Consider the following 23,983-nt stretch of genomic DNA (forward strand, 5'->3'; position numbering starts at 1 on the left):
TGAGTTAGACTACTAGAGGCAGTGTTAGAGTGAGTTAGACTACTAGAGGTCAGTGTTAGAGTGAGTTAGACTACTAGAGGTCAGTGTTAGAGTGAGTTAGACTACTAGAGGTCAGTGTTAGAGTGAGTTAGACTACTAGAGGTCAGTATTAGAGTGAGTTAGACTACTAGAGGTCAGTGTTAGAGTGAGTTAGACTACTAGAGGTCAGTGTTAGAGTGAGTTAGACTACTAGAGGTCAGTGTTAGAGTGAGTTAGACTACTAGAGGTCAGTGTTAGAGTGAGTTAGACTACTAGAGGTCAGTGTTAGAGTGAGTTAGACTACTAGAGGTCAGTGTTAGAGTGAGTTAGACTACTAGAGGTCAGTGTTAGAGTGAGTTAGACTACTAGAGGTCAGTGTTAGAGTGAGTTAGACTACTAGAGGTCAGTGTTAGAGTGAGTTAGACTACTAGAGGTCAGTGTTAGAGTGAGTTAGACTACTAGAGGTCAGTGTTAGAGTGAGTTAGACTACTAGAGGTCAGTGTTAGAGTGAGTTAGACTACTAGAGGTCAGTGTTAGAGTGAGTTAGACTACTAGAGGTCAGTGTTAGAGTGAGTTAGACTACTAGAGGTCAGTGTTAGAGTGAGTTAGACTACTAGAGGTCAGTGTTAGAGTGAGTTAGACTACTAGAGGTCAGTGTTAGAGTGAGTTAGACTACTAGAGTGAGTGAGTTAGACTACTAGAGGTCAGTGTTAGAGTGAGTTAGACTACTAGAGGTCAGTGTTAGAGTGAGTTAGACTACTAGAGGTCAGTGTTAGAGTGAGTTAGACTACTAGAGGTCAGTGTTAGAGTGAGTTAGACTACTAGAGGTCAGTGTTAGAGTGAGTTAGACTACTAGAGGTCAGTGTTAGAGTGAGTTAGACTACTAGAGGTCAGTGTTAGAGTGAGTTAGACTACTAGAGGTCAGTGTTAGAGTGAGTTAGACTACTAGAGGTCAGTGTTAGAGTGAGTTAGACTACTAGAGGAGTGAGTTAGACTACTAGAGGTCAGTGTTAGAGTGAGTTAGACTACTAGAGGTCAGTGTTAGAGTGAGTTAGACTACTAGAGGTCAGTGTTAGAGTGAGTTAGACTACTAGAGGTCAGTGTTAGAGTGAGTTAGACTACTAGAGGTCAGTGTTAGAGTGAGTTAGACTACTAGAGGTCAGTGTTAGAGTGAGTTGGACTACTAGAGGTCAGTGTTAGAGTGAGTTAGACTACTAGAGGTCAGTGTTAGAGTGAGTTAGACTACTAGAGGTCAGTGTTAGAGTGAGTTAGACTACTAGAGGTCAGTGTTAGAGTGAGTTAGACTACTAGAGGTCAGTGTTAGAGTGAGTTAGACTACTAGAGGTCAGTGTTAGAGTGAGTTAGACTACTAGAGGTCAGTGTTAGAGTGAGTTAGACTACTAGAGGTCAGTGTTAGAGTGAGTTAGACTACTAGAGGTCAGTGTTAGAGTGAGTTAGACTACTAGAGGTCAGTGTTAGAGTGAGTTAGACTACTAGAGGTCAGTTAGAGTGAGTTAGACTACTAGAGGTCAGTGTTAGAGTGAGTTAGACTACTAGAGGTCAGTGTTAGAGTGAGTTAGACTACTAGAGGTCAGTGTTAGAGTGAGTTAGACTACTAGAGGTCAGTGTTAGAGTGAGTTAGACTACTAGAGGTCAGTGTTAGAGTGAGTTAGACTACTAGAGGTCAGTGTTAGAGTGAGTTAGACTACTAGAGGAGTGTGAGTGAGTTAGACTACTAGAGGTCAGTGTTAGAGTGAGTTAGACTACTAGAGGTCAGTGTTAGAGTGAGTTAGACTACTAGAGGTCAGTGTTAGAGTGAGTTAGACTACTAGAGGTCAGTGTTAGAGTGAGTTAGACTACTAGAGGTCAGTGTTAGAGTGAGTTAGACTACTAGAGGTCAGTGTTAGAGTGAGTTAGACTACTAGAGGTCAGTGTTAGAGTGAGTTAGACTACTAGAGGTCAGTGTTAGAGTGAGTTAGACTACTAGAGGTCAGTGTTAGAGTGAGTTAGACTACTAGAGGTCAGTGTTAGAGTGAGTTAGACTACTAGAGGTCAGTGTTAGAGTGAGTTAGACTACTAGAGGTCAGTTAGAGTGAGTTAGACTACTAGAGGTCAGTGTTAGAGTGAGTTAGACTACTAGAGGTCAGTGTTAGATGAGTTAGACTACTAGAGGTCAGTGTTAGAGTGAGTTAGACTACTAGAGGTCAGTGTTAGAGTGAGTTAGACTACTAGAGGTCAGTGTTAGAGTGAGTTAGACTACTAGAGGTCAGTGTTAGAGTGAGTTAGACTACTAGAGGTCAGTGTTAGAGTGAGTTAGACTACTAGAGGTCAGTGTTAGAGTGAGTTAGACTACTAGAGGTCAGTGTTAGAGTGAGTTAGACTACTAGAGGTCAGTGTTAGAGTGAGTTAGACTACTAGAGGTCAGTGTTAGAGTGAGTTAGACTACTAGAGGTCAGTGTTAGAGTGAGTTAGACTACTAGAGGTCGTTGAGTGAGTTAGACTACTAGAGGTCAGTGTTAGAGTGAGTTAGACTACTAGAGGTCAGTGTTAGAGTGAGTTAGACTACTAGAGGTCAGTGTTAGAGTGAGTTAGACTACTAGAGGTCAGTGTTAGAGTGAGTTAGACTACTAGAGGTCAGTGTTAGAGTGAGTTAGACTACTAGAGGTCAGTGTTAGAGTGAGTTAGACTACTAGAGGTCAGTGTTAGAGTGAGTTAGACTACTAGAGGTCAGTGTTAGAGTGAGTTAGACTACTAGAGGTCAGTGTTAGAGTGAGTTAGACTACTAGAGGTCAGTGTTAGAGTGAGTTAGACTACTAGAGGTCAGTGTTAGAGTGAGTTAGACTACTAGAGGTCAGTGTTAGAGTGAGTTAGACTACTAGAGGTCAGTGTTAGAGTGAGTTAGACTACTAGAGGTCAGTGTTAGAGTGAGTTAGACTACTAGAGGTCAGTGTTAGAGTGAGTTAGACTACTAGAGGTCAGTGTTAGAGTGAGTTAGACTACTAGAGGAGTGAGTTAGACTACTAGAGGTCAGTGTTAGAGTGAGTTAGACTACTAGAGGTCAGTGTTAGAGTGAGTTAGACTACTAGAGGTCAGTGTTAGAGTGAGTTAGACTACTAGAGGTCAGTGTTAGAGTGAGTTAGACTACTAGAGGTCAGTGTTAGAGTGAGTTAGACTACTAGAGGTCAGTGTTAGAGTGAGTTAGACTACTAGAGGTCAGTGTTAGAGTGAGTTAGACTACTAGAGGTCAGTGTTAGAGTGAGTTAGACTACTAGAGGTCAGTGTTAGAGTGAGTTAGACTACTAGAGGTCAGTGTTAGAGTGAGTTAGACTACTAGAGGTCAGTGTTAGAGTGAGTTAGACTACTAGAGGTCAGTGTTAGAGTGAGTTAGACTACTAGAGGTCAGTGTTAGAGTGAGTTAGACTACTAGAGGTCAGTGTTAGAGTGAGTTAGACTACTAGAGGTCAGTGTTAGAGTGAGTTAGACTACTAGAGGAGTGAGTTAGACTACTAGAGGTCAGTGTTAGAGTGAGTTAGACTACTAGAGGTCAGTGTTAGAGTGAGTTAGACTACTAGAGGTCAGTGTTAGAGTGAGTTAGACTACTAGAGGTCAGTGTTAGAGTGAGTTAGACTACTAGAGGTCAGTGTTGGAGTGAGTTAGACTACTAGAGGTCAGTGTTAGAGTGAGTTAGACTACTAGAGGTCAGTGTTAGAGTGAGTTAGACTACTAGAGGTCAGTGTTAGAGTGAGTTAGACTACTAGAGGTCAGTGTTAGAGTGAGTTAGACTACTAGAGGTCAGTGTTAGAGTGAGTTAGACTACTAGAGGGTCAGTGTTAGAGTGAGTTAGACTACTAGAGGTCAGTGTTAGAGTGAGTTAGACTACTAGCGGTCAGTGTTAGAGTGAGTTAGACTCACTAGAGGTCAGTGTTAGAGTGAGTTAGACTACTAGAGGTCAGTGTTAGAGTGAGTTAGACTACTAGAGGTCAGTGTTAGAGTGAGTTAGACTACTAGAGGTCAGTGTTAGAGTGAGTTAGACTACTAGAGGTCAGTGTTAGAGTGAGTTAGACTACTAGAGGTCAGTGTTAGAGTGAGTTAGACTACTAGAGGTCAGTGTTAGAGTGAGTTAGACTACTAGAGGTCAGTGTTAGAGTGAGTTAGACTACTAGAGGAGTGAGTTAGACTACTAGAGGTCAGTGTTAGAGTGAGTTAGACTACTAGAGGTCAGTGTTAGAGTGAGTTAGACTACTAGAGGTCAGTGTTAGAGTGAGTTAGACTACTAGAGGTAGTGTTAGAGTGAGTTAGACTACTAGAGGTCAGTGTTAGAGTGAGTTAGACTACTAGAGGTCAGTAGTGAGTTAGACTACTAGAGGTCAGTGTTAGAGTGAGTTAGACTACTAGAGGTCAGTGTTAGAGTGAGTTAGACTACTAGAGAGTGAGTTAGACTACTAGAGGTCAGTGTTAGAGTGAGTTAGACTACTAGAGGTCAGTGTTAGAGTGAGTTAGACTACTAGAGGTCAGTGTTAGAGTGAGTTAGACTACTAGAGGTCAGTGTTAGAGTGAGTTAGACTACTAGAGGTCAGTGTTAGAGTGAGTTAGACTACTAGAGGTCAGTGTTAGAGTGAGTTAGACTACTAGAGGTCAGTGTTAGAGTGAGTTAGACTACTAGAGGTCAGTGTTAGAGTGAGTTAGACTACTAGAGGTCAGTGTTAGAGTGAGTTAGACTACTAGAGGTCAGTGTTAGAGTGAGTTAGACTACTAGAGGTCAGTGTTAGAGTGAGTTAGACTACTAGAGGTCAGTTTTAGAGTGAGTTAGACTACTAGAGGTCAGTGTTAGAGTGAGTTAGACTACTAGAGGTCAGTGTTAGAGTGAGTTAGACTACTAGAGGTCAGTGTTAGAGTGAGTTAGACTACTAGAGGTCAGTGTTAGAGTGAGTTAGACTACTAGAGGTCAGTGTTAGAGTGAGTTAGACTACTAGAGGAGTGAGTTAGACTACTAGAGGTCAGTGTTAGAGTGAGTTAGACTACTAGAGGTCAGTGTTAGAGTGAGTTAGACTACTAGAGGTCAGTGTTAGAGTGAGTTAGACTACTAGAGGTCAGTGTTAGAGTGAGTTAGACTACTAGAGGTCAGTGTTAGAGTGAGTTAGACTACTAGAGGTCAGTGTTAGAGTGAGTTAGACTACTAGAGGTCAGTGTTAGAGTGAGTTAGACTACTAGAGGTCAGTGTTAGAGTGAGTTAGACTACTAGAGGCAATGTTAGAGTGAGTTAGACTACTAGAGGTCAGTGTTAGAGTGAGTTAGACTACTAGAGGTCAGTGTTAGAGTGAGTTAGACTACTAGAGGTCAGTGTTAGAGTGAGTTAGACTACTAGAGGTCAGTGTTAGAGTGAGTTAGACTACTAGAGGTCAGTGTTAGAGTGAGTTAGACTACTAGAGGTCAGTGTTAGAGTGAGTTAGACTACTAGAGGTCAGTGTTAGAGTGAGTTAGACTACTAGAGGTCAGAGTTAGAGTAAATTAGACTACTAGAGGAGTGAGTTAGACTACTAGAGGTCAGTGTTAGAGTGAGTTAGACTACTAGAGGTCAGTGTTAGAGTGAGTTAGACTACAAGAAGTCAGTGTTAGAGTGAGTTAGACTACTAGAGGAGTGAGTTAGACTACTAGAGGTGTGAGTTAGACTACTAGAGGTCAGTGTTAGAGTGAGTTAGACTACTAGAGGTCAGTGTTAGAGTGAGTTAGACTACTAGAGGTCAGTGTTAGAGTGAGTTAGACTACTAGAGGAGTGAGTTAGACTACTAGAGGTCAGTGTTAGAGTGAGTTAGACTACTAGAGGTCAGTGTTAGAGTGAGTTAGACTACTAGAGGAGTGAGTTAGACTACTAGAGGTCAGTGTTAGAGTGAGTTAGACTACTAGAGGTCAGTGTTAGAGTGAGTTAGACTACTAGAGGTCAGTGTTAGAGTGAGTTAGACTACTAGAGGTCAGTGTTAGAGTGAGTTAGACTACTAGAGGTCAGTGTTAGAGTGAGTTAGACTACTAGAGGTCAGTGTTAGAGTGAGTTAGACTACTAGAGGTAGTGTTAGAGTGAGTTAGACTACTAGAGGTCAGTGTTAGAGTGAGTTAGACTACTAGAGGTCAGTGTTAGAGTGAGTTAGACTACTAGAGGTCAGTGTTAGAGTGAGTTAGACTACTAGAGGTCAGTGTTAGAGTGAGTTAGACTACTAGAGGTCAGTGTTAGAGTGAGTTAGACTACTAGAGGTCAGTGTTAGAGTGAGTTAGACTACTAGAGGTCAGTGTTAGGAGTGAGTTAGACTACTAGAGGTCAGTGTTAGAGTGAGTTAGACTACTAGAGGTCAGTGTTAGAGTGAGTTAGACTACTAGAGGTCAGTGTTAGAGTGAGTTAGACTACTAGAGGTCAGTGTTAGAGTGAGTTAGACTACTAGAGGTCAGTGTTAGAGTGAGTTAGACTACTAGAGGTCAGTGTTAGAGTGAGTTAGACTACTAGAGGTCAGTGTTAGAGTGAGTTAGACTACTAGAGGTAGTGTGGAGTTAGACTACTAGAGGTCAGTGTTAGAGTGAGTTAGACTACTAGAGGTCAGTGTTAGAGTGAGTTAGACTACTAGAGGTCAGTGTTAGAGTGAGTTAGACTACTAGAGGTCAGTGTTAGAGTGAGTTAGACTACTAGAGGTAGTGAGTTAGACTACTAGAGGTCAGTGTTAGAGTGAGTTAGACTACTAGAGGTCAGTGTTAGAGTGAGTTAGACTACTAGAGGTCAGTGTTAGAGTGAGTTAGACTACTAGAGGACAGTGTTAGAGTGAGTTAGACTACTAGAGGTCAGTGTTAGAGTGAGTTAGACTACTAGAGGTCAGTGTTAGAGTGAGTTAGACTACTAGAGGTCAGTGTTAGAGTGAGTTAGACTACTAGAGGTCAGTGTTAGAGTGAGTTAGACTACTAGAGGTCAGTGTTAGAGTGAGTTAGACTACTAGAGGAGTGAGTTAGACTACTAGAGGTCAGTGTTAGAGTGAGTTAGACTACTAGAGGTCAGTGTTAGAGTGAGTTAGACTACTAGAGGTAAGTGAGTTAGACTACTAGAGGTCAGTGTTAGAGTGAGTTAGACTACAGAGGTCAGTGTTAAGTGAGTTAGACTACTAGAGGTCAGTGTTAGAGTGAGTTAGACTACTAGAGGTCAGTGTTAGAGTGAGTTAGACTACTAGAGGTCAGTGTTAGAGTGAGTTAGACTACTAGGGTCAGTGTTAGAGTGAGTTAGACTACTAGAGGTCAGTGTTAGAGTGAGTTAGACTACTAGAGGTCAGTGTTAGAGTGAGTTAGACTACTAGAGGTCAGTGTTAGAGTGAGTTAGACTACTAGAGGTCAGTGTTAGAGTGAGTTAGACTACTAGAGGTCAGTGTTAGAGTGAGTTAGACTACTAGAGTTAAGTGTAAGAGTGAGATAGACTACTAGAGGAGTGAGTTAGACTACTAGAGGTCAGTGTTAGAGTGAGTTAGACTACTAGAGGTCAGTGTTAGAGTGAGTTAGACTACTAGAGGTCAGTGTTAGAGTGAGTTAGACTACTAGAGGTCAGTGTTAGAGTGAGTTAGACTACTAGAGGAGTGAGTTAGACTACTAGAGGTCAGTGTTAGAGTGAGTTAGACTACTAGAGGTCAGTGTTAGAGTGAGTTAGACTACTAGAGGTTAGAGTGAGTTAGACTACTAGAGGTCAGTGTTAGAGTGAGTTAGACTACTAGAGGTCAGTGTTAGAGTGAGTTAGACTACTAGAGGTCAGTGTTAGAGTGAGTTAGACTACTAGAGGTCAGTGTTAGAGTGAGTTAGACTACTAGGAGGTCAGTGTTGAGTGAGTTAGACTACTAGAGGTCATTTAGAGTGAGTTAGACTACTAGAGGTCAGTGTTAGAGTGAGTTAGACTACTAGAGGTAGTGAGTTAGACTACTAGAGGTCAGTGTTAGAGTGAGTTAGACTACTAGAGGTCAGTGTTAGGTGAGTTAGACTACTGGAGATCAGTGTTAGAGTGAGTTAGACTACTAGAGGTCAGTGTTAGAGTGAGTTAGACTACTAGAGGTCAGTGTTAGAGTGAGTTAGACTACTAGAGGTCAGTGTTAGAGTGAGTTAGACTACTAGAGGAGTTTAAGTGAGTTAGACTACTAGAGGTCAGTGTTAGAGTGAGTTAGACTACTAGAGGTCAGTGTTAGAGTGAGTTAGACTACTAGAGGTCAGTGTTAGAGTGAGTTAGAATACTAGAGGTCAGTGTTAGAGTGATTTAGACTACTAGAGGTCAGTGTTAGAGTGAGTTAGACTACTAGAGGTCAGTGTTAGAGTGAGTTAGACTACTAGAGGTCAGTGTTAGAGTGAGTTAGGACTACTAGAGAGTGTTGAGTGGTTAGACTACTAGAGGTCAGTGTTAGAGTGAGTTAGACTACTAGAGGTCAGTGTTAGAGTGAGTTAGACTACTAGAGGTGAGTTAGACTACTAGAGGTCAGTGTTAGAGTGAGTTAGACTCACTAGAGGTCAGTGTTAGAGTGAGTTAGACTACTAGAGGTCAGTGTTAGAGTGAGTTAGACTACTAGAGGTCAGTGTTAGAGTGAGTTAGACTACTAGAGGTCAGTGTTAGAGTGAGTTAGACTACTAGAGGTCAGTGAGTGAGACTACTAGAGGTCAGTGTTAGAGTGAGTTAGACTCACTAGAGGTCAGTGTTAGAGTGAGTTAGACTACTAGAGAGTGAGTTAGACTACTAGAGGTCAGTGTTAGAGTGAGTTAGACTACTAGAGGCAGAGAGTGAGTTAGACTACTAGAGGTCAGTGTTAGAGTGAGTTAGACTACTAGAGGTCAGTGTTAGAGTGAGTTAGACTACTAGAGGTCAGTGTTAGAGTGAGTTAGACTACTAGAGGTCAGTGTTAGAGTGAGTTAGACTCACTAGAGGTCAGTGTTAGAGTGAGTTAGACTACTAGAGGAGTGAGTTAGACTACTAGAGGTCAGTGTTAGAGTGAGTTAGACACTAGAGGTCAGTGTTAGAGTGAGTTAGACTACTAGAGGATCAGTGTTAGAGTGAGTTAGACTACTAGAGGTCAGTGTTAGAGTGAGTTAGACTACTAGAGGTCAGGGTGTTAGAGTGAGTTAGACTACTAGAGGTCAGTGTTAGAGTGAGTTAGACTACTAGAGGTCAGTGTTAGAGTGAGTTAGACTACTAGAGGTCAGTGTTAGAGTGAGTTAGACTACAGAGGTCAGTGTTAGAGTGAGTAGACTACTGAGGCCAGTGTTAGAGTGAGTTAGACTACTAGAGTCAGTGTTAGAGTGAGTTAGACTACTAGAGGTCAGTGTTAGAGTGAGTTAGACTACTAGAGGTCAGTATTAGAGAGTTAGACTACTAGGGTCAGTGTTAGAGTGAGTTAGACTACTAGAGTAGTGTTAGAGTGAGTTAGACTACTAGAGGTCAGTGTTAGAGTGAGTTAGACACTAGAGGTCAGTGTTAGAGTGAGTTAGACTACTAGAGGAGTGAGTTAGACTACTAGTCAGTGTTAGAGTGAAGTTAGACTACTAGAGGTCAGTTTAGAGTGAGTTAGACTCTAGAGGTCAGTGTTAGAGTGAGTTAGACTACTAGAGGTCAGTGTTAGAGTGAGTTAGACTACTAGAGGTCAGTGTTAGAGTGAGTTAGACTACTAGAGGTCAGTGTTAGAGTGAGTTAGACTACTAGAGGTCAGTGTTAGAGTGAGTTAGACTACTAGAGGTCAGTGTTAGAGTGAGTTAGACTACTAGAGGTCAGTGTTAGAGTGAGTTAGACTACTAGAGGTCAGTGTTGAGGAGTTAGACTACTAGAGGTCAGTGTTAGAGTGAGTTAGACTACTAGAGGTCAGTGTTAGAGTGAGTTAGACTACTAGAGTCAGTGTTAGAGTGAGTTAGACCTAGAGGTCAGTGTTAGAGTGAGTTAGACTACTAGAGGTCAGTGTTAGAGTGAGTTAGACTACTAGAGGTCAGTGTTAGAGTGAGTTAGACTACTAGAGGTCAGTGTTAGAGTGAGTTAGACTACTAGAGGTCAGTGTTAGAGTGAGTTAGACTACTAGAGGTCAGTGTTAGAGTGAGTTAGACTACTGAGAGTGAGTGAGTAGACTACCAGAGGAGTGAAGGAGTTAGACTACTAGAGGTCAGTGTTAGAGTGAGTTAGACTACTAGAGGTCAAAGTGTTAGAGTGAGTTAGACTACTAGAGGTCAGTGTTAGAGTGAGTTGGACTACTAGAGGTAAGTGTAGAGTGAGTTAGACTACTAGAGGTCAGTGTTAGAGTGAGTTAGACTACTAGAGGTCAGTGTTAGAGTGAGTTAGACTACTAGAGGTCAGTGTTAGAGTGAGTTAGACTACTAGAGGAGTGAGTTAGACTACTAGAGGTCAGTGTTAGAGTGAGTTAGACTACTAGAGGTCAGTGTTAATGTGAGTTAGACCCCTAGAGGTCAGTGTTAGAGTGAGTTAGACTACTAGAGGAGTGAGTTAGACTACTAGAGGTCAGTGTTAGAGTGAGTTAGACTACTAGAGGTCAGTGTTAGAGTGAGTTAGACCACTAGAGGTAAGTGTAAGAGTGAGTTAGACTACTAGAGGAGTAGAGGAGTTAGACTACTAGAGGTCAGTGTTAGAGTGAGTTAGACTACTAGAGGTCAGTGTTAGAGTGAGTTAGACTACTAGAGGAGTTAGAGAGTTAGACTACTAGAGGTCAGTGTTAGAGTGAGTTAGACTACTAGAGGTCAGTGTTAGAGTGAGTTAGACACTAGAGGTCAGTGTTAGAGTGAGTTAGACTACTAGAGGTGAGTGAGTTAGACTACTAGAGGTCAGTGTTAGAGTGAGTTAGACTACTAGAGGTCAGTGTAGAGTGAGTTAGACTACTAGAGGAGTGAGTTAGACTACTAGAGGTCAGTGTTAGAGTGAGTTAGACTACTAGAGGTAGTGTTAGAGTGAGTTAGACTACTAGAGGTCAGTGTTAGAGTGAGTTAGACTACTAGAGGTCAGTGTTAGAGTGAGTTAGACCACTAGAGGTCAGTGTTAGAGTGAGTTAGACTACTAGAGGTCAGTGTTAGAGTGAGTTAGACTACTAGAGGTCAGTGTTAGAGTGAGTTAGACTACTAGAGGAGTGAGTTAGACTTAGAGGTCAGTGTTAGGGTGAGTTAGACTACAAGACAGTGTTAGAGTGAGTTAGACTACTAGAGGTCAGTGTTAGAGTGAGTTAGACTACTAGAGGTCAGTGTTAGAGTGAGTTAGACTACTAGAGGTCAGTGTTAGAGTGAGTTAGACTACTAGAGGTCAGTGTTAGAGTGAGTTAGACTACTAGAGGTAAGTGTAAGAGTGAGTTAGACTACTAGAGGAGTGAGTTAGACTACTAGAGGTCAGTGTTAGAGTGAGTTAGACTACTAGAGGTCAGTGTTAATGTGAGTTAGACTACTAGAGGTCAGTGTTAGAGTGAGTTAGACTACTAGAGCAGTGAGAGTGAGTTAGACTACTAGAGGTCAGTGTTGAGTGAGTTAGACTACAGAGGTCAGTAGAGTGAGTTAGACTACTAGAAGAGTGAGTTAGACACTAGAGGTCAGTGTTAGAGTGAGTTAGACTACTAGAGGTAGTGAGTTAGACTACTAGAGGTCAGTGTTAGAGTGAGTTAGACTACTAGAGGTCAGTGTTAGAGTGGAGTTAGACTACTAGAGGTCAGTTAAGTTTAGACTACTAGAGGTCAGTGTTAGAGTGAGTTAGACTACTAGAGGTAAGTAGAGTGAGATTAGACTACTAGAGGTCAGTGTTAGAGTGAGTTAGACTACTAGAGGTCAGTAGAGTGAGTTAGACTACTAGAGGTCAGTGTAAGAGTGAGTCTACTAGAGTGAGTTAGACTACTAGAGGTCAGTGTTAGAGTGAGTTAGACTACTAGAGGTCAGTGTTAGAGTGAGTTAGACTACTAGAGGTCAGTGTTAGAGTGAGTTGGACACTAGAGGTCAGTGTTAGAGTGAGTTAGACTACTAGAGGTCAGTGTTAGAGTGAGTTAGACACTAGAGGTCAGTGTTAGAGTGAGTTAGACTACTAGAGGTCAGTGTTAGAGTGAGTTAGACTACAGAGGTCAGTGTTAGAGTGAGTTAGACTACAGAGGTCAGGTTAGAGTGAGTTAGACTACTAGAGGTCAGTGTTAGAGTGAGTTAGACTACTAGAGGTCAGTGTTAGAGTGAGTTAGACTACTAGAGGTCAGTGTTAGAGTGAGTTAGACTACTAGAGGAGTGAGTTAGACTACTAGAGGTCAGTGTTAGAGTGAGTTAGACTACTGAGGTCAGTGTTAGAGTGAGTTAGACTACTAGAGGTCAGTGTTAGAGTGAGTTAGACTGCTAGAGGTCAGTGTTAGAGTGAGTTAGACTACTAGAGGTCAGTGTTAGAGTGAGTTAGACTACTAGAGGTCAGTGTTAGAGTGAGCTAGACTACTAGAGGTCAGTGTTAGAGTGAGTTAGACTACTAGAGGTCAGTGTTAGAGTGAGTTAGACTACTAGAGGTCAGTGTTAGAGTGAGTTAGACTACTAGAGGTCAGTGTTAGAGTGAGTTAGACTACAAGAGGTCAGTGTTAGAGTGAGTTAGGACGACTAGAGGTCAGTGTTAGAGTGAGTTAGACACTAGAGGTCAGTGTTAGAGTGAGTTAGACTACTAGAGGTCAGTGTTAGAGTGAGTTAGACTACTAGAGGTCAGTGTTAGAGTGAGTTAGACTACTAGAGGTCAGTGTTAGAGTGAGTTAGACTACTAGAGGTCAGTGTTAGAGTGAGTTAGACTACAGAGGTCAGTGTTAGAGTGGGAGTTGGACTACTGGAGGTCAGTGAGAGTGAGTTAGACTACTATGAGGTCAGTGTTAGAGTGAGTTAGACCACTAGAGGTCAGTGTTAGAGTGAGTTAGACTACTAGAGGTCAGTGTTAGAGTGATTTAGACTACTAGAGGTCAGTGTTAGAGTGAGTTAGACTACTAGAGGTCAGTGTTAGAGTGAGTTAGACTACTAGAGGTCAGTGTTAGAGTGAGTTAGACTACTAGAGGTCAGTGTTAGAGTGAGTTAGACTACTAGAGGTCAGTGTTAGAGTGAGTTAGACTACTAGAGGTCAGTGTTAGAGTGAGTTAGACTACTAGAGGAGTGAGTTAGACTACTAGAGGAGTAAGTTAGACTACTAGAGGTCAGTGTTAGAGTGAGTTAGACTACTAGAGGTCAGTGTTAGAGTGAGTTAGACTACTAGAGGTCAGTGTTAGAGTGAGTTAGACTACTAGAGGTCAGTGTTAGAGTGAGTTAGACTACTGGAGGTCAGTGTTAGAGTGAGTTAGACTACTAGAGGTCAGTGTTAGAGTGAGTTAGACTACTAGAGTCGTGTTAGAGTGAGTTAGACTACTAGAGGTCAGTGTTAGATGAGTTAGACTACTAGAGGTCAGTGTTAGAGTGAGTTAGACTACTAGGAGGTCAGTGTTAGAGTGAGTTAGACTACTAGAGGAGTGAGTTAGACTACTAGAGGTCAGTGTTAGAGTGAGTTAGACTACTAGAGGTCAGTGTTAGAGTGAGTTAGACTACTAGAGGTCAGTGTTAGAGTGAGTTAGACTACTAGAGGTCAGTGTTAGAGTGAGTTAGACTACTAGAGGTCAGTGTTAGAGTGAGTTAGACTACTAGAGGTCAGTGTTAGAGTGAGTTAGACTACTAGAGGTTAGTGTTAGAGTGAGTTAGACCCCTAGAGGTCAGTGTTAGAGTGAGTTAGACTGAGGTCAGTGTTAGAGTGAGTTAGACTACTAGAGGGGAGTTGAGCTACTAGAGGTCAGTGTTAGAGTGAGTTAGACTACTAGAGGTCAGTGTTAGAGTGAGTTAGACACTAGAGGTCAGTGTTAAGTGAGTTAGACTACTAGAGGTCAGTGTTAGAGTGAGTTAGACTACTAGAGTCAGTGTTAGAGTGAGTTAGACTACTAGAGGTCAGTGTTAGAGTGAGTTAGACTACTAGAGGTCAGTGTTAGAGTGAGTTAGACTACTAGAGGTGGTGTTAGAGTGAGTTAGACTACTAGAGGTCAGTGTTAGAGTGAGTTAGACTACTAGAGGTCAGTGTTAGAGTGAGTTAGACTACTAGGGTCAGTTAGAGTGAGTTAGACTACTAGAGGTCAGTGTTAGAGTGAGTTAGACTACTAGAGGTCAGTGTTAGAGTGAGTTAGACTACTAGAGGTCAGTGTTAGAGTGAGTTAGACTACTAGAGGTCAGTGTTAGTAGTTAGACTACTAGAGGAGTAGAGTGAGTTAGACTACTAGAGGTCAGTGTAGAGTGAGTTAGACTACTAGAGAGTCAGTGTTAGAGTGAGTTAGACTACTAGAGGTCAGTGTTAGAGTGAGTTAGACTACTAGAGGTCAGTTAGAGTGAGTTAGACTACTAGAGGTCAGTGTTAGAGTGAGTTAGACTACTAGAGGTCAGTGTTAGAGTGAGTTAGGACTACTAGAGGTCAGTGTTAGAGTGAGTTAGACTACAGAGGTCACGGTCTTAGAGTGAGTTAGACTACTAGAGGTCAGTGTTAGGAGGAGTTAGACTACTAGAGGTCAGTGTTAGAGTGAGTTAGACTACTAGAGGCGAGAGTGAGTTGGACTACTAGAGGTCAGTGTTAGAGTGAGTTAGACTACTAGAGGTCAGTGTTAGAGTGAGTTAGACACTAGAGGTCAGTGTAGTGAGTTAGACTACTAGGAGGTCAGTGTTAGAGTGGGAGTTAGACTACTAGAGGTCAGTGTTAGAGTGAGTTAGACTACTAGAGGTCAGTGTTAGAGTGAGTTAGACTACTAGAGGTCAGTGTTAGTGAGTTAGACTATAGAGGTCAGTGTTAGAGTGAGTTAGACTACTAGAGGTCAGTGTTAGAGTGAGTTAGACTACTAGAGGTCAGTGTTAGAGTGAGTTAGACTACTAGAGGTCAGTGTTAGAGTGAGTTAGACTACTAGAGGTCAGTGTTAGAGTGAGTTAGACTACTAGAGGTCAGTGTTAGAGTGAGTTAGACTACTAGAGGTAAGTGTAAGAGTGAGTTAGACTAATAGAGGTCAGTGTAAGAGTGAGTTAGACTACTAGAGGAGTGAGTTAGACTAGTAGAGGTCAGTGTTAGAGTGAGTTAGACTACTAGAGGTCAGTGTTAGAGTGAGTTAGACTACTAGAGGTCAGTGTTAGAGTGAGTTAGACTACTAGAGGTCAGTGTTAGAGTGAGTTAGACTACTAGAGGTCAATGTTAGAGTGAGTTAGACGACTAGAGGTCAGTGTTAGAGTGAGTTAGACTACGAGAGGTCAGTGTTAGAGTCAGTTAGACTACTAGAGGTCAGTGTTAGAGTGAGTTAGACTACTAGAGGTCAGTGTTAGAGTCAGTTAGACTACTAGAGGTCAGTGTTAGAGTGAGTTAGACTACTAGAGGTCAGTGTTAGAGTGAGTTAGACTACTGAGTAGTTTAGAGTGAGTTAGACTCAGCAGAAGGTTAGAGTGAGTTAGACTACTAGAGGTCAGTGTTAGAGTGAGTTAGACTACTAGAGGTCAGTGTTAGAGTTTGAGTTAGACTACTAGAGGAGTGGGAGTGAGTAGACTACTGAGGTCAGTGTTAGAGTGAGTTAGACTACTAGAGGTCAGTGTTAGAGTGAGTTAGACTACTAGAGGTCAGTGTTAGAGTGAGTTAGACTACTAGAGGTCAGTGTTAGAGTGAGTTAGACTACTAGAGGTCAGTGTTAGAGTGAGTTAGACTACTAGAGGTCAGTGTTAGAGTGAGTTAGACTACTAGAGGTCAGTGTTAGAGTGAGTTAACGAGGAGTTAGACTACTAGAGGTCAGTGTTAGAGTGAGTTAGACTACTAGAGGTCAGTGTTAGAGTGAGTTAGACTACTAGAGGTCAGTGTTAGAGTGAGTTAGACGACTAGAGGTCAGTGTTAGAGTGAGTTAGACTACTAGAGGTCAGTGTTTAGAGTGAGTTAGACTACTAGAGGTCAGTGTTAGAGTGAGTTAGACTACTAGAGGTCAGTGTTAGAGTGAGTTAGACTACTAGAGGTCAGTGTTAGAGTGAGTTAGACTACTAGAGGTCAGTGTTAGAGTGAGTTAGACTACTAGAGGTCAGTGTTAGAGTGAGTTAGACTACTAGAGGTCAGGTGAGTGAGTTAGACTACTAGAGGTCAGTGTTAGAGTGAGTTAGACTACTAGAGGAGTAAGTGAGTTAGAACTCTACTAGAGGTCAGTGTTAGAGTGAGTTAGACTACTAGAGGTCAGTGTTAGAGTGAGTTAGACTACTAGAGGTCAGTGTTAGAGTGAGTTGGACTATAGAGGTCAGTGTTAGAGTGAGTTAGACTACTAGAGGTCATAGTGATTAGACCACTAGAGGTCAGTGTTAGAGTGAGTTAGACTACTAGAGTCAGTGTTAGAGTGAGTTAGACTACTAGAGGTCAGTGTTAGAGTGAGTTAAGGACCACTAGAGGTCAGAGATAGAGTGAGTTAGACTACTAGAGGTCAAGTGCTAGTGAGTTAGACTACTAGAGGTCAGGTTAGAGTGAGTTAGACTACTAGAGGTCAGTGTTAGAGTGGAGTTAGAATACTAGAGGTAGTGTTAGGAGTGAGTTAGACTACTAGAGACAGTAGTTAGAGTGAGTTAGACTACTAGAGGTCAGTGTTAGATGTTAGACTACTAGGAGGTCAGTAGTTAGAGTGAGTTGGACTACGGAGTACATAGAGGTCAGTGTTAGGAGCTAGAGGGGTGAGCTAGACTACAAGAGGTCAGTGTTAGAGTGGAGTTAGAATACTAGAGTCAATGTTAGAGTGAGTTAGACGACTAGAGGTCAGTGTTAGAGTGAGTTAGACGACTAGAGGTCAGTAAGTTAGAGTGAGCTAGACTACTAGAGGTCAGGTTGGAGCCGAAGCTAGACTAGTAGGAGGTCAGTGTTAGAGTGGAGTTAGACTACTAGAGTGTAAGTGTGGAGAGATGGGAGTTAGAACTAGAGGAGTGAGTTAGACTACTAGAGGTCAGTGTAGAGTGAGTTAGACTACTAGAGGTCAGTGTTAGAGTGGAGTTAGACTACTAGAGGCTTCAGTAATAGAGTGAGCTAGACTACTAGAGGTCAGTGTTAGAGCGAGCTAGACTACTAGAGGTCAGTGTTAGAGTGAGTTAGACTACTAGGAGGTAGTGTAGAGTGAGTTAGACTACTAGAGGTCAGTGTTAGAGTAGGAGTTAGACTACTAGAGGTCAGAGTTAGAGAAATAATGAGTTAGACTACAGAGGTAGTGGTAAGTGAGTTGGACTACTAGAGGTCAGGTTGGACTAGACCAGAGTGAGCTAGACTACGAGGTCAGAGTGTAGAGTGAGCTAAGACCCCCTAGAGGCCAGAGTTAGATGTGAGCTAGGACTACTAGAGGTCAGCGTTAGAGTGAGCTAGACTACAAGAGGTCAGTGTTAGAGGAGTTGGACCACTAGGAGGTCAGTAAGCTAGAGTGAGTTAGGACTACTATGGAGGTCAGTGTTAGAGTGAGCTTAGACTACTAGAGGTCAGTGTTAGATTAGTGCATAGACTACTAGAGTGTGTTAGAGTGAGTTGGACTGCCACTAGAGGAGCGAGTAGAACTAGCAAAGGTCATGTTAGAGTGGAGTTAGACTCTAGAGGTCAGTGTTAGATGGTTAGACCCACTAGAGGTAAAGTGTTAGAGGGGAGTTAGGACTACTAGGAGTGCAAGTCAGATGAGTTAGACTACTAGAGGAGTGAGTTAGACTACTAGAGGTCAGTGCTAGAGCGAGCTAGACCTCTAGGAGGTCAGTGTTAGGAGTGAGTTAGACGACTAGAGGTCAGTGTTAGAGTGTGAGTTAGACTACGAGAGGTCAGTGTTAGAGCGAGTTAGGACTACTAGATGGTCAGTGTTAGAGTGAGTGGTGTAGTACTAGAGGGCTGTGTGTTAGAGCGAGTTAGACTACTGGAGGTAGTGCTAGAGTGAGTTAGACTAAGCTAGAGGTCAGTGTTAGAGTGAGTTAGACTACTAGAGGGTGTAGACTACTAGAGGTCAGTGTTAGAGTGAGTTGGACCCCTAGAGGTCAGTGTTAGAGTGAGTTACAGACTACTAGAGGTCAGTGTTAGAGTGAGTTAGACTACTAGACGTCAGCGTTAGAGTGAGTTAGACTACTAGAGGTCAAGTAAGTTAGAGAAGTGGAGTTAGGACTACTAGGGGTCAGTGTTAGAGTGAGTTAGACTACTAGAGGTCAGTGTTGGAGTGGAGCTAGACTACTAGAGGTAGTGTTAGAGTGAGTTAGACTACTAGAGGTCAGAGTTAGAGTGAGTTAGACTACTAGAGGTCAGTGCTAGGAGTGAGTTAGACTACTAGAGGCCAGTGATAGAGTGAGTTAGACCACTAGAGGTCAGTGTTAGAGTGAGTTGAGACTACTAGAGGTCAGTTAGAGAGAGTTAGACTACTAGAGTGTTGAGTTGGACTACAAGAGGTCATGTTAGAGTGAGTTAGACTACTAGAGGCCAATGTTAGAGTGAGTTAGACTACTAGAGGTCAGTGTTAGAGTGAGTTAGACTACTAGAGGTCAGTGTTAGATGGCTAAACAGGGAGCTAGACTACTGAGGTCAGAGCTAGATGATGACTACTAGAGGTAGTAAGTGAGTTAGACTATAGGGGTCAGTGTTAGAGTGGAGCTAGACTACTAGGGAGAGTCAGTGTTAGAGTGAGTTGGGATATAGAGGTCAGTGTTAAGTGAGTTAGGACTATAGAGGCGTGAGAGTGAGTTAGACCCCTAGATGTTTAGAGTGAGTTAGACTACTAGAGGTCAGTGTTAGAGATGAGTTAGACTACTAGAGGTCAGTGTTAGATGAGTTAGACTACTAGGAGTCAGTGTTAGAGTGAGTTAGACTACTAGGAGGTCAGTGTTAGAGTGGGAGTTAGACTACTAGAGGTCAATAGAGTGAGTTAGACTACTGAGGTCAGGGTTAGAGTGAGTTAGACTACTAGAGTTCAGTGTTAGAGTGAGTTAGACCACTAGAGGTAAGTTAAGTGAGATTAGACTACTAGACGTCAGTGTTAGAGTGAGTTAGATCTACTAGAGGTCAGATGTTAGAGTGAGTTAGAATAACTAGAGGCAGTGTAGATGGTTAGACACTAGAGGTAGTGGTGAGTTAGACTACTAGAGGTCAGTGTTAGAGGGTTAGACTACTAGGAGGTCAGATGTTAGAGTGGAGTTGGATCACTAGAGGTCAGTGTTAGAGTGGAGTTAGACTACTAGAGGTAGTGTAGTTAGACTACTAGAGGTCAGTGTTAGAGTGAGTTAGACTACTAGAGTCAAGTAGCTAGAGTGAGTTAGACTACTAGAGGTGTGTAGAGTGAGTTAGACTACTAGAGGTCAGTGTTAGAGTGAGTTAGACTACTAGGGAGGTCAGTGTTAGAGTGAGTTAGACTACTAGATATCAGAGATGTGAGTTAGACTACTAGAGGCCAGTAAAGTTAGAGTGGAGTTAGACTACTAGAGGTCAGTGTAAGAGTGAGTTAGGACTACTAGAGGTAGGTAAGAGTGAGTTAGACTACTAGAGGTCAGTGTTAGAGCGAGTTGAGACCCCTAGAGGTCAGTGCTAGAGTGGGAAAGATTGAGCTAGGACCCCTAGAGGTCAGCGTTAGAGTGGGAGTTAGACTACGAGAGGTCAGAGTTAGAGCGACTTAGGACTACTAGAGGTCAGTGTTAGAGTGAGTTAGACTAATAGAGGTCAAGTGTTAGAGTGATTAGACCACTAGAGGTCAGAGTTAGGGCGGATAGACCACTAGAGGTCAGAGATTAGAGTGAGTTAGATACTAGAGGTCAGCGATAGAGTGAGCAGGAACAACTAGAGGTCAGTGATAAGTGAGTTAGACTACTAGAGGTCAGTGGGAGAGGGAGTTAGACTACTAGAGGTAAGTGATAGAGTGATAACTACAGAGGAAAGAAGAGTGAGTTAGACCACTAGATGTCAGTGTTAGAGTGAGTTAGACTACTAGAGGTCAGTGTTAGAAGTGGAGTTAGACTACTAGAGGTGTGTAGAGTGAGTTAGACCACTAGAGGTCAGTGTTAGAGTGAGTTAGACTACCAGAGCTGTAGATTAGAGTGAGTTAAGGAATACAAGAGGTAGAGTGAGTTAGACTACTAGAGAGTCAGTGTTATGGGAGTTAGACTACTAGAGGTCAGTGTTAGATGAGTAGACTACTAGAGGTAGTAGAGTGAGTTGACTACTAGAGGTCAGTGTTAGAGTGAGTTAGACTACTAGAGGTCAGTGTTAGAGTGAGTTAGACTACATAGAGGTCAGTGTTAGAGTGAGTTAGACCACTAGAGGTCAGTAAGTTAGAGCGAGTTAGACTACTAGGAGGTCAGTAAGTTAGATGCGAGTTAGACTACAGAGGTCAGTAAGCTAGAGTGAGTTAGGACCCACCAGAGGTCAAAGTGTAGAGTGAGTTAGACTACTAGGGGTGGTTCTAGAGGTCAAAGTGTTAAGAGGAGTGAGTTAGACGACTAGAGGTCAGTGTAGAGTGAGTTAGACTACTAGAGGTCAAAGTAAGTTAGAGTGAGTTAGACTACTAGAGGTCAGTGTTAGAGGGAGTAGACTACTAGAGGTAAGTGAGTTAGACTACTAGAGGTCAGTGTTAGATGAGTTAGACTACTAGAGGTCAGTGTTAGAGTGGAGTAGACACGAGGTCAGTGTTAGAGTGAGTTAGACCCCAGAGGTCAGTGTTAGATGGGAGTTAGACTCACTAGGAGGTCAGAGTTAGAGTGAGTTAGACCACTCGAGGTCAGTGTTAGAGTGAGTTAGACCACTAGAGGTCAGTGTGTAGAGTGAGTTAGACTACTAGAGGTCAGTGTTAGAGTGGAGTTAGGACTACTAGGAGGTCAGTGTTAGAGTGAGTTAGACCCCTAGAGGTCAGTGTTAGGGTGGAGTTAGACTACTAGAGGTCAGTGTTAGAGTGAGTTAGACTACTAGAGGTTGTTAACTAGACTACTAGAGGTACAGGTACAAAAGCTAGGAGTGAGCTAGACTACTAGAGGTATGGAGTTAGACCCCTAGAGGTCAGTCTTGGAGTGGAGTTAGACTACTAGAGGTCACTGTTATAGTGAGTTAGACTACTAGAGGTCAAGTGTTAGAGTGAGTTAGACTACTAGAGGTCAGTGTAAGAGTGAGTTAGACTACTAGAGGCAGTGAGTTAGACTACTAGAGGTGAGTGTAGGAGTGAGCTAGACTACTAGAGGTCAGTGTTAGAGTGAGTTAGACCACTAGAGGTCAGTGCTAGAGTGAGTTAGACTACCAGAGGTCAGTGTTAGATGATTGGGACTACTAGAGAGTCAGTGTTAGATGAGCTAGACTACTAGAGGTCAGTGTAAGAGTGAGCTAGACCACTAGAGGTCAAAAGCGTAAGGGTGAGTTGGGGCTACTAGAGATCAGTGAGTGAGTTAGACTACTAGAGGTCAGTGTTAGAGTGAGTTAGACTACTAGAGGTCAGTGCTAGAGGGAGTTAGACTACTAGAGGTCAGCAGTGTTAGGAGTGAGTTAGACTACTAGAGAGTCAGAGAGAAGAGTGAGTTAGACTAAGAGGAGTGAGTTAGACTACTAGAGGTCTGAGTTAGAGTGGTAGAATACTAGAGGTCAAAGTGTTAGGGTGAGTTAGACTACTAGAGGTCAGTGTTAGAGTGGAGTTAGACTACCGAGGTCAGTGTTAGAGTGAGTTGGACTACTAGAGGTCAGTGTTAGAGTGAGTGAGACTACTAGAGGTAAGCAGTAAGAGTGAGTTAGACCACTAGAGGAGTCAGATAACTACACAGGTTAGAGTGAGTTAGACTACTAGGGAGGTCAGTGTTAGATGGGAAGCTAGGACTTCTTAGAGGTCAAGTGCTAGAGATGAGTTAGACTACTAGAGGTCAGAGGTAGAGATGAGATAGACTACTAGAGGTAAGTGTTGAGTTAGACCACTAGAGGTAGGTAGATTAGGACTACTAGAGGTCAGTGTTAGAGTGAGTTGGACTACTAGAGGTCAGTGTTAGAGTGATTAGACTACTAGGAGGTCAGTGTTAAGATGAGTTAGACTACTAGAGGTCAGGGGTGTTAGAGTGAGTTAGGACTACTAGAGTGTCAGTAATGAAGAGTGAGCTAGACTACCAGAGGATAGAGCGGAGTTGGAACTACTAGAGGTCAGTGTAAGGGAGCGAGATAGACTACTAGAGGTAGTGAGTTAGACCACTAGAGGTCAGTGTTAGAGTGAGTTAGACTACTAGAGGTACAACAGTGTTAGATGTGAGCTAGACTACTAGAGGTCAGTGTTAGAGTGAGTTAGACTACTAGAGGTCAGTGTTAAAGTGAGCTAGACTACAAGAGGTCAAGATTAGAGTGAGCTAGACTACTAGGGAGGTCAAAGATAGGAGTGAGTTAGACTACTAGAGGTCAGTGTTAGAGTGAGTTAGACTACTAGAGGTCAAAAATTGTTAGAGTGAGTTAGACTACTAGAGGTCAAGTGTTAGAGTGAGTTAGACTACTAGAGGTCAAGGAGTTAGGGGACTATAGAGGAGTTAGACTACTAGAGGTCAGTGTTAGAGGGAGATTAGACTACTAGGAGTCAGTAGCTAAGTGAGTTAGACTACTAGAGGTCAGAGTTAGGAGAGTGAGTTGTAGATCACTAGAGGTCAGTGTTAGAGGGAGTTAGACTACTAGAGGTCAGTGTTAGAGTGAGTTAGACTACTAGGAGGTCAGTGTTAGGGAGTGAGTTAGACTACTAGAGGTCAGTAATTAGAGTGAGTTAGACTACTAGGTCAGTGTAGAGTGGATTAGACTACTAGGGGTCAGTCCTAGAGTGGAGTTAGACTACTAGAGGTCAGTGTTGGAGTGAGTTAGACTACTAGAGGTCAAAGAGTGAGTTAGACTACTAGAGGTAGTGTTAGAGTGAGTTAGACTACTAGGAGGTCAAAGTGTTAGAGTGAGTTTTCAGACTACTAGAGGTCAGTGTTAGAGTGAAAGTTAGACTACTAGAGGTCAGTGTTAGAGTGAGTTAGACTACTAAGAGGTCAGTGTTAGAGTGAGTTAGACCACTAGGAGGTCAGTGTAAGAGTGAGTTAGACTACTAGAGGAGTGGGATTAGACAACTAGAGGTCAGTGCTAGAGTGAGTTAGGGACCCCCAGAGGACAGAGTTAGAGTGAGTTAGACTACTAGGGGAGCGTTAAGTGAGTTAGACCACTAGGGGAGGTCAGTGTTAGGATGAGCTAGGACTACTAGAGGTCAGTGTTAGAGTGGAGTTAGACTACTAGAGAGTCAGTTTATAGCTAGACTACTAGAGGTCAGTGTTAGAGTGAGCTAGACTACTAGAGGTCAGCGTTGATGAGTTAGACTACTAGAGGTCAGTGTTAGAGTGAGTTAACTACTAGAGGTGCAGTTTAGAGTGAGTTAGACTACTAGAGGAGTGGAGTTAGACTACTAGAGGTCAGTGTTAGAGTGAGTTAGACTACTAGAGGTCAGTGTTAGGTGAGATAGACTACTAGAGGTTATGTTAGAGTGAGTTAGGAACTAATAGAGGTCAGTGCTAGAGTGAGTTAGAATACTAGGAGGTCAGAGTTAGAGTGAGTTAGACTACTAAGGTAGTTTAGAGTGAGTTAGACTACTAGGCATTAGGTGAGGGACTACTAGAGGTCAGTGTTAGAGTGAGTTAGACTACTAGAGGTCAGTAGATAGAGTGGAGTTAGACTACTAGAGGTCAGTGTAAGAGATGGAGTTAGACTACTAGGAGGTCAGTGTTAGTGAGTTAGGACCCTAGAGGTCAGTGTGATAGAGTGAGTTAGACTACTAGAGGTAGTGTTAGAGTGAGTTAGACCACTAGAGGTCAGTGTTAGAGTGAGTTAGACAACTAGGAGGTCAGTGTTAGAGTGGATGATAGAACTCCTAGAGGTCAGTGTTAGAGTGAGTTAGACTACTAGAGGTCAGTGTTAGAGTGATGTTAGAATCTCCTAGAGGTCAGTGTTAGAGTG

This window comes from Coregonus clupeaformis, chromosome 1 (assembly GCF_020615455.1).
Source record: "Coregonus clupeaformis isolate EN_2021a chromosome 1, ASM2061545v1, whole genome shotgun sequence".
In the NCBI taxonomy this organism is placed as follows: Eukaryota; Metazoa; Chordata; class Actinopteri; order Salmoniformes; family Salmonidae; genus Coregonus; species Coregonus clupeaformis.